Source organism: Chrysemys picta, chromosome 10, assembly GCF_011386835.1.
Source record: "Chrysemys picta bellii isolate R12L10 chromosome 10, ASM1138683v2, whole genome shotgun sequence".
Classification (NCBI taxonomy): domain Eukaryota; kingdom Metazoa; phylum Chordata; order Testudines; family Emydidae; genus Chrysemys; species Chrysemys picta.
In genome coordinates this window covers 57376766-57395643 of record NC_088800.1, presented here as the reverse complement: position 1 = coordinate 57395643, position 18878 = coordinate 57376766, and the positions used below count along the sequence as shown (strand labels likewise).

Below are 18878 nucleotides of genomic sequence, written 5' to 3'. Positions count from 1 at the left end.
ACTTTGCAGATATCACTATTATTTTTTCCTATTTCTTCAGTGCGATAATGTGCATTCTCATAAAAATACAAGAGGCTCTTACACTAGAATTTATATGATAGCTAGACAAGAAAGGGAGTGGGGTGTAAAGCGAGAAAGAACATCCAATCAGTCATTCCCTACCTTTGAGGCAAGTGTTTATGTGGGAGTTTTGTGGAGTTTTGCAAGGTCTTGTGTAGTGTTCTCCAGATGCATCTCCTCCTGAGGAAACCCAGTGCTTTACAGGAAGTCAAACTATAAACAACATCCCAGAAATAACTTCTTAACCCCCAGCAGTGGAGGAGAGGAGCAGCACATTTGTGTTGTTTTCATAGGCCAGAAGGATTTGCATACAGAGCAAGCAGCAGTGTCACAGGCATTATTGTTCATTAAATATTGGTTGTGGGAGGTTTGCTTGCTTGTTTGTCTGAGAGACAGAGAAATAAAAAGATGAGTCAACAGCATTGAGAAGGGACTGGCTGTAAAGATCTTGTTCAACCTGATATATGGGGTATATACGGATATATGGAATGGAAATATATGGAAAAAGCAACAGAGGGTTCTGTGGCACCTTTAAGACTAACAGAAGTATTGGGAGCATAAGCTTTCGTGGGTAAGAACCTCACTTCTTCAGACTTGCATCTGAAGAAGTGAGGTTCTTACCCACGAAAGCTTATGCTCCCAATACTTCTGTTAGTCTTAAAGGTGCCACAGGACCCTCTGTTGCTTTTTACAGATTCAGACTAACACGGCTACCCTTCTGATACCTGATATATGGAGTTCTGGTTTGTCAATTTCTTCAGTATTTCAAAATCACCTTCTCCAGCTGGTGAATATAGCTGAACCACTCATTAATAGTGATCATAATGTAATTAAATGTAATATTACTGTGGGGGAAATACAAACCCACCACAGAAGCATTAAAGTTAAAAAAGGGGAACACCAGAAAACTGAGGAGTGGAAATTAAAAGGAACAGTCACAAGTGTGAAATCCCTGCAAACTGCATGGAAACTTTTTAAAAACACCATAGTAAAGGCTCAAGCTATATGTATACCCCAAATAATAATAATAAAAAGAATAGCAACAAGACGAAAAAAATGCGGCCATCGCTAAACTGTAAAAGAGGTGGTTTGAGACAAAAAGGCATCTCTTAAAAATTGGAAGTAAAATCCTTCAGAGGAAAATAGGAAGGAACATAAACTGTCACAAGTCAAAAGTAAACGTATAATTAGGCAGATCAAAAAAGAATTTGAAGAGCAACTAGCAAAAGACAAAAACTAACAGAAAAATTATTTTAAGTACTTCAGAAGCAGGAAGCCTATTCAACAATCAGGGGGTCCCGGTCTATTGAGGTGCTAAAGGAGCACACAAGGAAGACAAGGCCATTGTGGAGCAGCTAAATGAATTATTTGCATCAGTCTTCTCTGCAGAGGATATTGAGGGAGATTCGCACACCTGAGCCATTCGAAAAATCTAAGGAAATGTCTCATTTGAGGTGTCAATAGAGGCGGTTTTGGAACAAATTGGTAACTTAAACAGTAATAAGTCACCAGGCCCAGATGGTATTCACCCAAGAATTCTGAAGGAGCTCAAATATGAAATTGGAGAACTACTAACTGTGGTATGCGACTTATCACTTAAATCAGCCTCTGTACCAGATGACTTGCAGATAGCTCATGTTACACCAATTTTTAAAAAAGGCTCCAGAGGTGATCCCTGCAATTACAGGCCAGTAAGCCTGACTTCAGTACCAGGCAAACTGGTTGAAACTATAGTGAAAAAAACCCAGAATTATCAGACATGCAGATGAACACGATATGTTGGAAGAATCTACACCGCTTTTGTAAAGGAAAATCATGCCTCACCAACCGATTAGAATTCTTTGAGGGGTCAACAAGTACATGGGCAAGTGTGATCAAGTTGATATTGTATACTTGGACTTTCAGAAAGCTGTTGACAAAGTCCCACACCCAAAGCTCTTAAGCAAAGTGAGTAGTAATGGAATAAGAAGGAAGATCCTCTCATGGACCAGTAACTGGTTAAAAGATAGGTGACAAAGGGCAGGAATAAAAGGACAGTTTTCGCAGTGGAGAGAGGTAAATAGTGGTGGGGGAGGAGGGGCAAGGAGCTGTACTGGGGCCTGTTCTGTTCAGCATATTCATAAGTGATCTAGAAAAAGAGGTAAACAGTGAGGTTGCAAAGTTTGCAGATGACACAAAATTACTCAAGATAGTTAAGTCCAAAGCAGACTGCGAAGAATTACAAAGGGATCCCACAAAACTGGGTGACTGAGCAACAAAATAATAGATGAAATTCAATGCTGTTAAGTGAAAAGTAATTGGAAAACATAATCCCAGCTATACATACAAAATGATGGAGTCTAAATTAGCTGTTACCACTCAAGAAAGATCTAGGAGTCACTGTGGATTGTTCTCTGAAAACATCTGCACAATGTGCAGCGGCAAGCAAAAAAGCTAACAGAATGTTGGGAGCCATTAGGAAAGGGACAGATAGTTTCTATTTTATCATAATGCCACTATATAAATCCATGGTACACCCACAGCTTGAATACTGTGTGCAGTTGTGGTCAACCTCGTCTCAGAAAAGAGGTATTAGAATTGGAAAAGGCACAGAGAAGGGCAATAAAAAACCATTAGGGGTATGGAATAGCTTCTGTATGAAGAGAGATTAAAAAGACTGCGACTGTTCAGCTTGGAAAAGATACTGAAGGGGGATATGATAAAATAATGAATGGTGTGGAGAAAGTGAATAAGGAAGTGTTATTTACCACTTCACATAACACAGGGGTCATCCAATGAAATGAATAGGCAGCAGGTTTCAAACAAACATAAGGAAGTACTTCACGCAATGCACAGTGAACCTGTGGAACGTGTTGCCAGGGGATGTTGTGAAGGACAAAAATATAACTGGGTTCAAAAACGAATTAGATAAATTAATGGAGATAGATCCATCAATGGCTATTAGGCAAGATGCAGCCCTATGCTCTGGGTGTCCCTAAATGTCTAACTGCCAGAAGCTGGGACTAGATGACAGGGATGGATCACTTGGTAACTGCCCTGTTCTGTTCATTCCCTCTGAAGCCTCTGGTACTGGACACTGTTGGAAGACAGGATACTGGGCTAGCTGGCCTATTGTTTGAGCCAGTTTGACTGTTCTTCTGTAATATAAAATGATTTAAACTGTTTTCCCTGGGGTCCTCACACTAATTTACATATACTTCTGCTCGTCCCACTATCAGCTGGATTTGAACCCCCACCACACAGGTGCATAACACAGTCCTGAATTACCCCAGGTATGGAGTAACTGGGGTACTGGAGGAGGGGAAGGGGGAAATAAAGGAGAGCATGCTTTTAACTTCTCTGAGGAGCAGCCCATCGCCCACAGAAGGAGCTAGAGCATGCACTTCATCGCTGGGTTAGATAGCTATTTGCGAACTGGCACTAGAATACTGGGTTCTGGCTCTGGGAGCAGAGTATGTGACTGGTCTGAGTGCTGGCAGTGCAGCATCTGTTTGGGAAGGTCTTTGTATCTGCAGAAGCTACCTGTCACAGAAAGGAATTCTGCCTTTTTGATATGTTCAAGTTCCTAATGGCCCTGCTGTGCTGAACAGAGTCTGCAATGAACATCAGACACCTTCTTTGTATTCTATGTCCAAGCAATGAGTTTTGAATTTTCATTAGCATTCTTTGAAGACATTTTGAAGCAAAGGGTTTTTGAAGATGGATCCCAAAGGTTTGTTGTCTGTATCCACGTGGATATGATCATGTCCCAGGACAGATTGGTCAAACTTGATGCATTTAAACATAATGGCTAGGCAATCTTTCTATGTTTGAGCTTTGCTTTGTCGGAAATAGTCCAAGACAAGGCAAATGGCACAGGCTGGCCAGTCTGTAATAATGCTGCGTTCACTGGCTTCACATCGAATAGTTACAGGTTTCTTTACATCGTAACATTTTAGGACTCAATTATTTCGCCACTAACTTTTTGATCTGTTTGAGTCATCTTGCTGTGGGGATTTCCCACACCAACCAGCATCTGCAGTGGTCAGACTGCTAAGGAGTTCGCTAACCTGGGGAGGTATGGCAGGAGCTTGGACAGATGATGAACATACAGTAGAAAGCATTGTATGTCTTTCACAGGTGAGAACAACAGACACATTAGGCGGCACTTCCCATGCTTTTATATTGACAGGCTGGTCTTCACCCAGGCCCTTAAAGGTTCTGGACACAGGTTGCTTATTGAAAGAGATGTGATTCTGGATCCATAGGCACCAACTTCATGGGTGCTCCGGGGCTGGAACACCCGGGGGGGGGGGAATGGTGGGTGCACCCCCCATCAGTCCCCCCATCAGCTCCTCTCCCTCCCTGCCCAGCGCCTCCCGCTGATCAGCACCTGCCCCTGCCCCCAGCACCTCCCGCCCACTGTGGATCAGCTGTTTAGTGGCGTGCAGGAGGCACTGTGGGGGAAAGGAGCGAGGGAGGGGCACACTTGGGGCAGGGGGCAGAACAGGGCAGGGGCAGAAAGAGGGAGGGTGGGGATAGGCGCTCAGGGGAAGGGGTGGAGTGGGGGCGGGACCTGGGGTGGAGCAGGGGTCGAGCACCCCCCCCCCCCCGGAAAGGACAAAGTTGGAGCTGTTGTCTGGATCAGTTTCTATTTTATAAACTTTATTAAAATTCTTAAATGAACTAAAATAAAAATCAAGGAAACATATCACCATAGCTAAGCTATTATTAATAATACTAAACTAAGAATAAAACACTATCAAAACAGAATCAAATCCAGAAATCAAACAAGTGAGTCTCAACATTAGGTTGGAATGAAATCATAAAATGAGTATTAAAAATATAATCAGTGCTTGTATAAACTCTAAGAGATGGCACAAGAAGGTGGCTGCCCATTTGGTTATAAATCCTAACTAGCAAATTTTACCAAAAATCAATCAAATGTATCATTTGCACCTGGTTAACGATGAAACCAAATTCTTATAATCTTAACCACAACTTCACAGTCAATTATACAGCTTCCTTCTTAGACGTCAGTTCTTATGTCGGGGGCCGACCCTTTCTTCCTCTCCCACAGATATTATAATACAGTTTAACAGAACACCATTACTAAGCAGAAGTTTAACAACCTTATTTACTAGACATTACAGAGGACAATCTTAAAGTCTCAAGTCTTTTAGGCACAGAAGACAGTCTACTGAGTATCTTTATGAGACAATATTTAGAGCTGTTAACAGCTGGGATACTTCTCTTTCCAGCATTTTCCCCATGTGGGCTTTTTGCTTGCTTTCTCTGAAAATAAAAAGGGGGCTAGGGCATCTCCCAGCTAATAAAAAAAGACAAAAATAATAAAAGGAAAAGTATGATATTTAAAATGAGATAGAGGCTTCACAGACTCTCCAGAGCTCTCTGTCTTCTGGACTCTCACCCAGAGTCACTTCCTGTGCCTCTCTTAGCCTATGTCTGCACTTTAAAGTGTACACAGTTACTTGTCCATGTACTACTAGACCATGTACTCTGTACCTGCACCACGTGGCCAGAGATGCTGTACTGGGTATGGGTATATGCTGTGCACTGTTGAGTGCCCTCATTTACACTGCACCTATTCAGTATGCAATGTTAATGGTAACGTTTCAGGAGCAGTGTCCCAGAGTTCTGTGCGTCACAGGAGACATTCTAGGAACTGCCTTGCTTCACGTTGCTGGAACTGTACCTTCATGCATTTGACAACGGCACCTCTGTCATCTCTCCCTTCTGCCAAACTGCATTGGAGTCATGGAGCAAGTTTATGATGATGTCGTTCTTCTCCTGCTCGTGGGACAAATGTTCATGCGGTGCAGTACTAGTTACTGGACAGAATCAGTCCAAAAAGATTTCAGATGGTGAAGATGGCTGACCCAGAAGAGGAATGAAAATCCATTTGGGTCCCATTGAACAGATCTTTTCAATGCCAGGATTGCAATGGCATGGTCGCAGGTGGATTGCTGCTTCTGGCCCTGGAGAATCAGCATGGTGTGATGGGTCCACATTGTCAAGGAGGATGACTAGTGGCTGAAGAACTTCTGAATGAGAAAGCAGAAATTCATTGCCTTGTGCAAAGTGCTTGCCCCAACCCTCCAGGGCCAGGCCTCTCATTTTTGGAAACCCATAGAACAGAAGCATGTGGCTATCACCCTTTGGAATCTGGCAACATCTGACAGCTATCAGTCTGTTGTAAACCAATTTGGGAAGTCAACTATTGGGGCATTTTACCAGGCTATATCAATACTGAAGTCTACACACGAGTTGTAAAAGCACCACTCACTGTTACATATCTCCCGTTATTTTACTTTTGTTTCCTCTCTGTATTATCACAAATTATTAACAAAGACATAAAGATGTGTCCGTTAAATTCTCTTCTGGTTTTCATTGTGGTGCTTTGGATGCAACAGTTATTTCACCGCTTACTTCATTGTCAAGGTAGCAAATTCATGAGTGGGGGAGCCTGGAAAGGTTTGGTGCAGGGATGAAATTGTTTGCAGTTCCATGGTACCAGATTTTTAATAAATCACCATCATGAGCTGTGAATTCTGCTACTCCCTTTCCAGTCTCTGGGAAGTATCATGTTGAGTATCAGAAAACAAGATGCGCACACAAGGGAAATTAATAGAAATTTTTAGTTACATACCCTTAGCAAACTTTTCTTTAAAACCGAAACAAATGAACCAACCAACCAAAAAAAAATCCCAGAGGAATGGGCAAACATTAATGTCTGTGGAAATGTCTTCTTGCTCTTCCCCTCCCCCCCGATAAAGGGCAGGTGGAAGGGGACAACTGTGGATTATGGTGCAGGGAGACAAACAGGGACTCTGTGTGGGGCTTGGGGGCTGATCCTAGGCTGGGCTACAGGGACAAGATGGAGCCCATCGTTTCCCTCCTCCATGCTCTGGGGAGTTCCCCTGACAGCCTTCCGAGGGAAACGGTGGGGGCGAAGGACCTGTCTGGGTTTAAGATTAAGCTAGATAAGTTTATGGAGGGAATGGTTTAATGGGATAACATGATTTTAGTCAAAGGAACAGCGTGCCATGGCAGGTAAATAGTATAATGGCTAATGAGGGTTAGGCTGGAGAATCTTGCCTACGTGCTTGGGGTTTTACTGATCGCCATATTTGGGGTCGGGAAGGCCTGCATCATGCGGGAGGTCAGACCAGATGATCATAATGGTCCCTTCTGACCTTAAAGTCTATGAGTCTATGAGAGGGGTTTCAGATGCCAGCAGAGTATATTGTGGCTGGTGTCCAGCATGCTCCTCCCTGGTGGGTGGGGGTTGGAATTCACTGCCTCAGCTGCAGCCTGGGCATCTGAGGGAGGAGGATCAGAAGTGAGAGGTGCTGCCTGTTCCAGGAGAGGAGCAGCAGCAAAAGCAGTGGGTGAGCCCCAAAAGCATTCTACCGCCAGTCGGACTAGACACTGCATGAGTGCACACTCCCATTCCCTGTGGCCACGCTCCCATTGCCTGGGCTGTCTCTCCATTTACAGGAATGCCTCCTCCTAGCCAAAAGCCTGATCCTCCCTTGCCCTAAATCAGTCCAGCTGCTCTTGACTCCTTTTGTGTATGCCAACAAGCAGGTCCTCCAGAGTCCTTCGGCATCTTCCTCTGCTGTCTCTGCAGTACAACTGCTGCCTTCCCAGTGGAATGGGTTCCCTGTTGGTATCGGAATGGTCTGCCGAGTCAAACAGATGGCTAGCATTATATTTCATTTCTCCTTTGACGGAACCTAAGAAATGCCCCCATAACGTAGGCCTGAAGGCCACAATATTGATAGTTTTTAGTAGCCCAGGAGTGCAGCTGTTACAGCCTCCTTTCTTCAGACTACTTTTGCAGCCCACGAGGAAGGAGCTGAGGGTAAATACATACTTGCATTACTTATATTCAAATGTTGGAATGCGTACAGTGTATCAAGGGTCCTGTTGGGGTATGGTCAGTTCCCACAGGGGTAATATTACCAGTCACCCTTTTCTTCTTTAAAGGCTGGCCATCACTTGGAGAACACAGGAGTTTTGAAAGCATTGGCATGGAAAAGAGATGTGGCTTTCCAGGACTGAGGAGGGCAACTGGCCACCAGTGCCAGAGAGATGTTTTTGCTAATGGTGACTCCTCTACATTCGGCTGAGTGGAGTGGTTTGAGGAGCTACGAAGGTGGACCAAGCACATTTGCACAGTCCTTAAATCTGAAGAACCAGCTTAAATTTCTGCTACTCCAAAAATTTGCTGAATTATGCTTACAGGACTGGGTGGCAATTTGAGAGGAAACTGTATTTTAAGCTAGCAGATTGATTTCCTATGGAAGAGGAACAGAGAATCACAGAGAATGCCCACCAACCTCACCTGCATTGCCAGAAACTCTGGCCCCTGTGTACAGCAAGCAGCATTGAAAAAGATAGGGAAACAGAGATGCACTGGAAGTGTATTTTCTCCCTTGAACTTCTGGATTAACACCGCGAGCCAGTCACCTCTCCATCGTTAAGGGACACAGCATTGTCTCTATGGAACTGAAGGAGCAGATGCTTCTCCCAGCATCTGCAGAGTGGCTCAGTGCGGTGATGGAGTGGTACATAACATTTGCAATAATCACAAGAAGAATGGACCACTCTGACTTTCCTTGGACAACCTTTCCCTTCCTGGACCTAGGCAGGCCCACACACAAGCTCCCAACCATCCCCCACCCCTTTCCATGCAGTTCCCATTCACAAGGGGAAGGACTGGGCATGGGGGAACTGGGGAAGGGATGATGTTGGGTTTTTGTCACAACCATAACTGTTCTTTCCCAACTCAGGGCCGCTCAGAACCGATGCCATCCTTCTTCTCTCCCTCTTTCCCCCCACCTCCCCGTTTCATGCAGCCAAGGAACTATCACTGTCGTGCTGGGCAAGTAATGCACAGGAACAGGGCAGAGTGACTGCTTGTTAATACACTGGTATAGCTTATGCAAAATGCTTTGCAGTGGTTCATGGGATTTCCATAAAATCATGGATCTACAGCTGTGTCTTGCTCAGGGACAATGTTGGGGTGAAGCCTGGGGAGGGGATATGGTGACGGGGCTAGCTTCCAGGCATGTATTCCTGGCACAAGAGGGGATAGATCCAGGGAGCATGAGGGTGTATTATAACTTGCCAGCCTGAGATTCCTTTTCTTGCCATAGCTTGGGGCCCTCCTAAATAATTCCTCACCAGGTCTGCCAGGTAGAGGTGCACAGTAACATGCTCCTCTTCCTCCAGGTCTTCTGGGACTTCCTTGGAGTCTCCCTCCATGGTCCTTGATGCCGCCTTGCCCTGCCCCTCATTGGCATCCTGTTGCATGAGGAGGCTGGTTGAGGAGGGGGTTGTGACTGAATTCAGGCTCACTGCTTGCAGTTCTGGAGAGCGTACAATCCAGCTCATCTACAAGGGCATGTGCTAGGTCCCTTCCCAGAGCAATTGTTTCAGTCCTTAACCCTCTGGTACCTGAGCAGGAGATGCTTCATGCACTCCCATCTCTGGGACGAAGTCTGGTTCATGCCACCTCCTCCAGAATCTGTAAAATCTCCCGAGACAGGAGAAAGTTCCTGCCAGTAAAGAGGAAGTCATGGAGGAGGGTGTATTCTGCCCACACACTGATCAGCACATGAGTGGGCTCCAGAGACCAGGCAGCAGCTCTTGGAACATGCTCCATGATCGCAGGTGCTGAGCAGTACAGTTCATGGGAGAACTGAAAGTGACAGTGATGCTGGAACACTTTTAATAGTGGGGGAGCTGAAACCCAGACCCTTTACCCCTGCCCACGCACACCCTGCAGAGCTGGGGCCAGGAGCAGGTCCATGTCTCCGGGAGGGGGGCACCCAGACAGAGGTAAGGGGGCTGAGGCCGAGGCCACAGCAGGGGTGCAGGACTGGGAGTAGCAGGGGCATAGGCACAGGGCCGGGACCCAACATGCAGGGCTAGGAGCAGAGCCCCAGCACCCTCTGCACCCCTAGTTCCTGCATCTATGGCAGGTGCTCAGTGCAGGTCGCTAGTACCTCTGGCAACAGGAGATCAAGGACCTTTCTACCTTTGAGTAAGGGCTAGGCAGCAAAGGGATCAATGCACCGTGAGTATGGCCCTAGAGGACTATTGATACCCGTGACCTAGTACATGTGCCTTGCTCCCTTCCACGTTGCACTGTAGAACAGGTACGGGGCCATGCCACAGCAAAGCGGAGTACACACCCACACACATCATGCATGCTAGCTTTCGTGCACTAGACTGTCCTTCAGGAACGTGCTTCAGGGATTCAGATGTGGATAGTAGGGGGTTTATGGCACAACAACACACGTGGAACTGTGTACCCTCACAAGCGTAGACACACCCCTAAAGACACAGTGCAATTATGCAATTACTAACTGCATGGATACAATTCTGAGACACTGACAGACAGGCCACCCTATGTATGACCCATAACAACCTAACAGAAGGCATTACAATTTTTAATCAAGATCATCTATTTGTATGTACATTTCAAAGAGATGTACTAGACTAGCAATCATCAACTCATTCGTTTGTAGGAATAATTTCAAGAGTAATTGTCTGTGTTTACCTATATCTTGTTAGAAGTTTAACAATGTAACCAGATTAGCTTGTAGATGCTAATCCCCTTTTATGTCTTAATTGCCTTAATTATATATGTGGCTGTGTCCAGTTAACATTAAGATCAAAGATGTAAGATACTGCAGGAAACTAATAATATTATCTAGATTGCCTTCAGCTTAACTATCTATGTTATAATGAAGTGCCGGCTAATTGCCTTATGTGAAAATGAATGTAATGACAGAGCCAGAAGGGTACCGAGAAGTCACCTACTACAAGACAGGCCCAACAAAGAAAGTAACAGAACGCCACTAGACATCACCTACAGCCCCCAACTAAAACCTCTCCAGCGCATCATCAAGGATCTACAACCTATCCTGAAGGACGATCCCTCACTCTCACACACCTTGGGAGACAAGCCAGTCCTTGCTTACAAACAACCCCCTAACCTGAAGCAAATACTCACCAGCAACTACACACCACACAAAAAAACACCAGCCCAGGTACCAAACCCTGCTACAAATCCCGGTGCCAACTCTATCCACATATGTATTCAAGGGACACCATCATAAGACCTAATCACATCAGCCACACCATCCGGGGCTCATTCATCTGCACATCTACCAATGTGATATATGCCATTATGTGCCAGCAATGCCCCCTCTGCCACGTACATTGGCCAAACTGTCTCTACGTAAAAGAATAAATGGACACAAATCTGACATCAGGAATCATAACATTCAAAAACCAGTAGGAGAAAACTTCAGTCTCTCTGGTCACTCAATAACAGACCTCAAAGTGGCAATTCTTCAACAAAAAACTTCAAAAACAGACTCCAGTGTGAAGCTGCAGAACTGGAATTAATTTGCAAACTAGATACCATCAGATTAGGCCTGAATAAAGACTGGGAGTGGTTGGGTCATTACAAAATCTAAACTTAATTTCCCCAATACTAATTTCCCCCTGCTGTTACTCACACCTTCTTGTCAACTGTCTGAAATCGGCCACTCTCTTACCACTTCAAAAGTTATTTCTCCTCCCTTGGTAGCCTGCTGTTAATTGATTTATCTCGTTAGACTGACTTCACACTTGGTAAAGCAACCCACATCCTTTCATGTATTTATGCCTGCTCCTGTATCTTTTACTTCATACATCTGATGAAGTGGGTTCTAGCCAGGGCCACCCAGAGGATTCAGGGGGCCTGGGGCAAAGCAATTTCGGGGGCCCCTTCCATAAAAAAAGGTTGCAATATTATAGAATACTATATTCTCATGGGGGCCTGGGGCAAATTGCCCCACTTGCCCCCCACTCTGGGCAGCCCTGGTTCTAGCCCACAAAAACTTATGCCCAAATAAATTTGTTAGTCTCTAAAGTGCCACAAGGACTCCTCGTTTTTTTTGCTGATACAGACTAACACGGCTACCACTGAAACTAATTTACATGTGTATTCATAGGAAATAGAAGATTAGTTTCAAAGCAAAGATCTGTCTGTGAAGAAAGATGTTAGGTAAAGTTTTCAAAAGTGCCTAGGGCACCAAGTAGCCTAAGTCCAGTGAAAATCATTGGGAGTAAGGCTTCAAAGTGACTTAGGAACTTTAGAAAATGTTCCTTGTTCTCTTGTGGACAAAGCATTCCATGAGGACCCAAGAGAACTGGGTTCCATTCCTGACTCCATCACAGACTTCCTATGAGATGTTACGAATTGATTGGTTATAATGTATAGCACAAGGGGCAGAATTACGGTTCCACAGAACACTTTATATCTGATATTGCTGGATGGCTGAGTGATGGACTTTACAAACAACTTTCTTTTAGCATAGCTTTTTGTGAATAATAGGATACATATATTCATTGATCCATAGATTCCAGGACCAGAAGGCACCATTGTGACTTCCTGTATAACAGGTCATGAACTCCCATAATAATTCCTAGAGCAGATCTTTTAGAAAAATATCCAATCTTGATTTAAAAATTGTCAGTGATGGAGAATCCACCATAACCCTGAGTAAGTTCTTTCAATTGTTAATTACTCTCACCATTAAAAATTTGCATCTTTATTTCCTGTCTGAATTTGGCAAGCTTCAACTTCCAGCCATTGGATAGTGTTACCTTTCTCTGCTAGATTGAAGAGCCTACTGTTAAATATTTGTTCCCCCATGTAGATAATCAAGTCACCCCTTTAACCTTCTCGTTGTTAAAATAAATAGATTGAATGCCTTCAGTCTCCCACTGTTTTCAAATCCTTTAACCATTCTCATGGCTCTTCTCTGAACCGCCTCCATTTTATCAACATCCTTCTTGAATTGGGGACACCAAAATTGGACACAGTGTTTTGGCAACAGTCACATTAGGGCCAAATCTAGAGGTAAAATAATCTTTTTGCTCCTACTAGACAGAGGCGGCTCTATGTATTTTGCCGCCCCAAGTACGGCAGTCAGGCAGCTTTCGGCGGCATGCCTGCGGGAGGTCCACTGGTAATGCGGATTCTGCGGCATGCCTGCGGAGGTCTGCCGGTCCCATGCCTTTGGTGTACCCTCCGCCGAATTGCCACTGAAACCGCGGGACCAGTGGACCTCCCGCAGGAATGCTGCCGAAGGCAGCCTGACTGCCGCCCTCACGGCGACTGGCAGGCCGCCCCCCGTGGCTTGCTGCCCCAGGCACGCACTTGGTGCGCTGGTGCCTGGAGCCGCCCCTGCTACTAGAGATTCCCCTGTTTATGCACCCCAGGATCGCATTAGCTCTTGGCCGCAGCATCATACTGGCAGCTCATGTTGTATGTCACCAATGCTTGTATTAACTCTGACATGTTTGGGGATAGAGTAGGGAAACTCTGTTTTGGATATGAGATTTAATGCATTTTCCATACAAAAGTATGGGGAATATTCTTATTTTAGATATTACTGTATGGGTTTTCCATTGCACTCATCACCCCATATCTAGGTGCCACACGAACATTAATTAGTTTCTCTCCCAATGCTGCAAAGTAGGGAAGTATTATTACCTCCATTTTACAAAGAGGCACAGGGGTATCAAGTGATTTGCCCAAAGTCACACACAGAATTGACTCCTGATCCCAGTCCAATGGCTTAATTATAAAAACAACCTTCCTCTTGTTTGGTTAAATAGCGAGGAATCAACTGTACTACAGTAGACAATGGAAACCCTCCCTTCTGACTCCAGCCCACACTCTTAGTTCCTTTGGCACAGAGCTCCCCTCATCCCAAGAAAATAAAGAAATACATCCAAGATTAAAGACAAATGAAACCAAAACAACCAGCATTCTTTCCATGATCCAAACTGTGCCTGGGCATTAAACTCACCACATGCAGTCTCAGAGGGTACATCTACACTTTGAGCTGAAGGTGTGAGTTCCATCTCCAGGACACATACCCATGCTAGCTCTGATGCAGCGGAGGTCTCAAGTAGGTACCTATCCAAAATGGTAAGCACAGACTACGAGCAGCTAGCCCCTCCCACCGCTTGTGCCACGAGGACTCTGCTCTATTTTTAGTGCACTAGCTTGACCAGAGCTAGTGAGAATATGTTTCCTTGAGCTGGAATGTACACCTCCAGCTCAACGTGTAGATGTACCCAGAGTCTGGTAGCCACAGCCACCTTGGCTGGATGATCCTCCCTATCCCTTCTGCTGAGTGTCTAATGACATTTCAGAATTGTAGGTGCCTCTGCTGGGTTTTGGCAGAGTAACACTGCCCTGCAGTGGCTCAGGAGCATGGGTACCAAGCGCAGGGCAGACTGTTCAGAACCACGGCACAAACCCCACATTGGCTGTGACTTCTATTTAGATTTCACCAACCAATTAATCAAATGTAAACAGTCAGGCACTATACCTGGAGTCACACACAGTCCCCTTGGGTACTCCAATCTATTTTGCCACCCAGGTGAGCCTACTTATGTGATAGATGGTCCCTTATACCAAGCACCACAGCAATATTCAGGTTACTTCCTGTCCCAAAGGACCAGTCACTTACCCCAGGTCAATTGCACCTCAGATCTCACACCAAAGACAACCCCTGTAGTCAATCCTATAATAATAAATCATAGGAAAGGAAATTATTTACAACGTTAATGCAGGTGAACATAAGTACACAAATGAGTTACAATCTTAAATTTCAAAAGGAAATAGAAGCTTCTATAATCTGTAAACTCTAGCTGTCCTTTAGGGCTACCTATGCTAAGCAGCTGGGGATCTCTTGTCAATGCTTAGAAAAACCTCGCCCACTGGAGTCCAAGCAGCAGAGAGAGCCCTAGTTCCTTTTGTTTGGGGTTTTTAACCCCCTCTTGCCATATGCTCTGAGCTGCAAACTCAGCTGATGGGATCTTCACGGGGGGTTGGGGGGGAGAGAAAGAGAGAGCAAAACAGCAAATATCTTTGGTCCTATTTCATGTTCCACAATAGTCAATCTGGTGTTGATGGACCTTGCCTGTTGGACAGGACGTAACACCTTCTATTGGAAATCAGCACTTTACACTAGTTAATGGCTAGCCCCCTACCTGATGATTTACACAGTCACAGAGGCTTACAATACAACCCTCTAATATTACTTTACAAGATGGGATACAGATGTTATTAGATTAATGCAGGCAGCAACTTACAAATATTCAATATTGAATATTTGTAAGTTGCTGCCTGCATTAAATATTGAATATTTGTAACTTGCTGCCTGCATTAATCTAACTACAACAATCAAAAAAACTAAACATATTTTTATGATTCTAATACTACTATTTTAACAATGCTAACACACAAGTGAGGCAGATTAATTCCAGGTATGTGTTTATTAGTGTTCAGCTTTGCCATGAGCTGGCACTTGGTCTGCCAGCATCCCAGGCAACATGAAGAATTTGTGAGGAAGTCTCTCACAGCTTCTTGATCTATTTCTCTCATCCCAGCTTTCTACACAGAAGCACAAAGTGATCAGGCAGATGGTCTGACATAATCAGATTACACTACCCAACAGATGGGCTGAATGCTCAGTGCTGGGAGTGCAGAGCTGGAAAACTGTGCCAGCCACGACGGTATGCTCAATGTTTATTTCTTTCAGCATTTCTTATTGATCACACCAAGTATTTGTGGCACACAATTCCAATCTGGGAGCCTAAAACATACAAGCAAAAAAAGAGCACTAAAACTATCTGAATGGTGAAATTGAACGAGAAAGCAGGCGTGCTCACTTGGCCATCATGCCCTTATTTTAAGCCTGAATGGGGCTTAATGCCTTTTCACAAAGGAGACACAAAGCATCCCAACTCCTCCTCCAACTTAATACACTTGTATAGTTACTGTGACGCTGGCAGGCCAGATGCCAGCTCTCGCCCAGGTCCCAGGCATTAGCTAAGAACTGACAGACTCATAGCTAGAGACCAGACCAGTTCACCTGTGTGTTAGTTTTGCTCCAAATAGGTATTAATCTTATAAGAATGTATTTCGACTCTATGAAATGCTTGCAAATTACTGCATGCATTAATCTCACTTGTAATGTCGGTATTCCATGCTGTAAGAAAATAGGTACGTTTTACTTTATAACTTTGAGAATGTTTGCTCTGAAATTGTGAACCCAGGCATGTGAATCATTCCCTTCCTATCCCCACCATCCCACCCATACCGAAGGACTGTCAAAATCAGATGAGCTGGGACGCTGGCAGACCAGGTGCCAGCTCATGCTGAAGCTCCAGGTCAATTCACTTGTGTATTAGTATAGCTCAAAGTAATTGGTAAATGTATAAGAGTGTTTTTGGTGTTTAATCTTCATGAAAACAAGTGAGATGTTACTTGCATTGTTTTCATGTATCTGCATCCCATTATAATGTAGTCGCAAATACTTACGTTGTGTATACCTCACAACTAAATAACCCATCAAATGAGCAGTCAAATGAGAAAGAAGCCGTGTGAAATGCAAATGAAGAACTTCAACAGAAAAGTGCTAATTTTAAAGCAAGTGGTCATTGTGTGTGATGATCGGAGGTCAAAGACTCAAAATGCATTTGTCACTCTCTGCCATCAAAGGAAAAGCCCGCATGGGTAGTGATACTGTCAGCCTGTCTTCGGTGAGAAGAAGCTATAAGTATTGATTCAGGGAAAGATCCTTTATCTTTGGACTGTTTGGATTCTAACAGGGCAGAACAACTGAACAAGAATATGGAGATCCCCAGAGTTATTCTGGGTAGCCCTGAGAGACTTTTGGGAAACTGGCAGATTACTACATCTCTGCTACTATTTGGAATTATAGACTGTTACTCACCTGTTCATATATTTTACCTGCTTTAGTCCCTCAATAACTCTGATTTCCTTTTCTTAGCTAATAAACCTTTAGTTAGTTTACTATAGAATTGGCTGCCAATGCCAGCACTGCCTTTGCTGTAAGATCTGGAGTACTAATTGATCTGGGTTATGTGACTGGTCTCTTGGGACTGGGAGAACCTGATGTGGTGATTTTTGGTGTAAGTGACCTTTTATTATGAAGTCCAGTTTGTCTGGATGGTAAGATAGATTGGAGACTCCAAGGGGACTGTCTGTGATTCCATGGTAAGACTGTTATAGTGATCCAGGAATTCACATTTGTTACTGGCTTGGTAAAATCTAATTATCAACCACACCACCAGTCTGGAGTGTTTGTCCTGTTTTCTGACAGTCTGTCCTGAGGCAGGCATTCATGGTCGTGAGCAACTCCAGACAGCATGATGGTTTCTTTCCTTCCCCATTATCTATCCAGGCAACAGAAAATGCACTGGATGAGCTTGGGGGTGGGAGGAGCTGGTGAGCTCAGAGGAAATCCCAAAGACTAAACAATATAGTGGGCAAACATGAAGAAGCAGGACAATGATGGCTAGCGAGACCAGAGTCACAAGGACTAGCAAGCCCAGAGAAGCTATTTAGTATTTTTATCAGTGACCTGGAAGAAAACCTAAGATTATCACTGATAACGTTTGCAGAAGACCCAAAGATTGGGGGAGTGGTAAATAATGAAGAGGACAAGTCACTGATACAGAGCAATCTGGATCACTTAGTAAGCTGGGTGCAAGCAAACAATATGCATTTTAATATGGCCAAATGTAAAGTTAGATATCTAAGAACAAAGAACGGGGACTATCCTGGGAAGCAGTGAAAAAGATGTGTGTGTGGGGGCAGGGTCATGGTGAGTAATCAGCGGAACAAGAGCTACCAGTGTGATGCTATATTGAAAAGGGCTAATTGGATCCATGAATGTAGGTAGGTTATATTACTTCTGTATTTGGCACTACTGTGACCACTACTGGAATACTTGGTTCAGCTCTGGCATCCACAATTCAGCAAGAATGCAGATTAATTGGAGAGGGTTCAGAGAAGAGCCACGAGAATGTTTAAGAATTTGAAAACATGCCGTATAGGCTACATCTACACTATGAGCCAGGGTGTGATTCCTCTGCTCATATATACCTAGAGTCATAGATCCATAGGTTCCAAGGCCAGAAGGGACCGTTGTGGTCATCTAGTCTGACTTCCTGTATAACACAGGCCAGAGAACTGCCACAAAATAATGCCTAGAACAGATCTTTTAGAAAAACAGACACTCTTGATTTAAAATTGTCGGTGATGGAGAATCCATGATGGCCCTTGGTAAGTTGTCCCAGTGGCTAATTAGTCTCACGTAAAAATTTACACCTTATTTCCAGTCTGAATTTGTTTAGTTTCAACTTCCATCCACTGAATGATGTTACACCTTTTTCTGCTAGATTGACAAACCCATTATCAAATATTTGTTCCCCATGTAGGTGCTTACAGACTGTAACGAAGTCACCCCTTAACCTTCTCTTTGTTAAGCTAAATAGATGAAACTTCTTGAATCTATCAGTATAAGTGTTGGGAGTATAAGGTGGGAAACTGAGTCACAAGTCCACCCAATTTAGGCTATTTATAAAATTTTCAGATAGAATTGCCACTTTCTGAATGTGTATTTATGCCAGACAATAAACAGATAATATGGAAGAGGCAGGAGCCCAAGTTACTCAGCAGTGGGGTTCTGGGAAGCTCTTCTATACTTCATGATGATTGTCGCAGCCTCTGATCCCTGGTCTGGTCCTTCAGTCTCATTCCTTCAGTTTCTGGTCTGGTATTTCTCCAACTTGGGCCCCCACTTCTCTTGTCTTCTTATAAATTTCTACATTACAAAATCTTTAACTTTTTTCCAATCAGCATTAAGAACTCTCCTATGTAGCCCATACAACCTGCATGGACAAGCTTCAATTTACACAACATT

The 18878-nt window shown here is 44.2% G+C and overlaps 1 protein-coding gene across 7 annotated transcripts in view; it reads left to right on the top strand.

Moving 5' to 3' along the window:
* The window catches only part of GSG1L (GSG1 like), a 118990-nt gene that overhangs the window by 33824 nt on the left and 66288 nt on the right, over positions 1–18878 (top strand). The window lies entirely within an intron of this gene.